We start from the raw sequence: 752 nt of genomic DNA, 5'->3' as shown, positions 1-752 counted from the left end.
TAGGGTTAGAAAGATTATAGTGATTTACCATGAATTGATGTTATACCGTCCAGATCTGTCAAATACAGTAGTGTATCTCTTCTTAGAACATAGAATCAGGGTCTGAATGATATCCAGACCGGCTGTTTTCCGTCGAAATCACTGTCGCTCGGCACCGCGAAATCACAACGCTGCAAACCCAACTATCAATTTGTGTCTAACATCGGTAGCCATCTATATGTCCTGCTTTTGCGGTCGGGAGCCTTCGACGGTCAGGACGCTGTAGTGTAGAAAATTGGCCGGTGCATCGATGAGGACAGTTACCACTCCGTCAATCCACCTTAATAATTCCATGGTGGATTGAAGGAGCGATGAAATGAAAATGAAGAATAGCAAGAAAGATAGTGTAAATGTTAGGCTTTCTAGAAGTAGAGAGATGGAGGTTGGGAGTTCTGGAAGATGCAATACGCAGAGTAGGTTTTCCATTTTTCATTTTTCTTTTATATATATATATATATATATATATGTATATATATATATATGTATATATATATATATATGTATATATATATATATATATATTAAGGATTTGATGTATAGGGTACATAATACTATTTAATGTTATACGTGTATGTAATTTTGTACATTTTGTGAATGTAGTATGTAGAATAATGGTAAATAATATTTAGTAGCTTATTTAATAATTAGTAAATTATTTGAATATAGCTTACTAAATTCACAATATGTCTTAAGACAATTTCCTTTTATGCTGT

The sequence above is a fragment of the Ipomoea triloba genome, chromosome 16 (assembly GCF_003576645.1).
Source record: "Ipomoea triloba cultivar NCNSP0323 chromosome 16, ASM357664v1".
NCBI lineage: Eukaryota > Viridiplantae > Streptophyta > Magnoliopsida > Solanales > Convolvulaceae > Ipomoea > Ipomoea triloba.
This window is presented reverse-complemented; position numbering follows the sequence as displayed.